Genomic DNA, 922 nt, shown 5'->3' on the forward strand with positions numbered 1-922 from the left:
TTTTTTTTGCATAAATTGTATCAAATAGGCCTTCAAACTTTACCTGTAATGCCAATTAGGCCTCAAACTTCTTAAAGTTGCAATTAGGTACATAAACATGTCAATTTAGTCATCAAGGCATAATTACCTGTTAGTGACCTGTAATACCAGGTAAATATAAATGTCACTTTTGTTTGCATAAAATGTATCAAATAGGCCATACAACTTTTTCTGTAAAGTCAATTAGGCCCTCAAACTATTTAGAGTTACAATTAGATACATAAAATGTCAATTTAGTCATAAAGGCATAATTACCTGTTAGTGACCTATAATACCAGGTATAAATAAATGTCACTTTTTTTGCATAAAATGTATCAAATAGGCCATCAAACTTTATCTGTAAAGTCAATTAGGCCCTCAAACTTTTTAAAGTTGCAATTAGATACATAAACATGTCAATTTAGTCATCAAGGCATAATTACCTGTTAGTGACCTGTAATACCAGGTAAATATAAATGTCACTTTTTTTTGCATAAATTGTATCAAATAGGCCTTCAAACTTTATCTATAAAGTCAATTAGGCCCTCAAACTTTTTAAAGTTGCAATTAGATACATAAACATGTCAATTTAGTCATCAAGGCATAATTACCTGTTAGTGACCTATAATACCAGGTAAATATAAATGTCACTTTTTTTTGCATAAACTGTATCAAATAGGCCTTCAAACTTTACCTGTAATGCCAATTAGGCCCTCAAACTTTTTAAAGTTGCAATTAGGTACATAAACATGTCAATTTAGTCATCAAGGCATAATTACCTGTTAGTGACCTGTAATACCAGTTAACATAAATGTCACTTTTTTTGCATAAAATGTATCAAATAGGCCATCAAACTTTATCTGTAAAGTCAATTAGGCCTTCAAACTTTTTAAAGTTGTAATTA

Source organism: Ipomoea triloba, chromosome 7 (assembly GCF_003576645.1).
Source record: "Ipomoea triloba cultivar NCNSP0323 chromosome 7, ASM357664v1".
Taxonomy (NCBI): domain Eukaryota; kingdom Viridiplantae; phylum Streptophyta; class Magnoliopsida; order Solanales; family Convolvulaceae; genus Ipomoea; species Ipomoea triloba.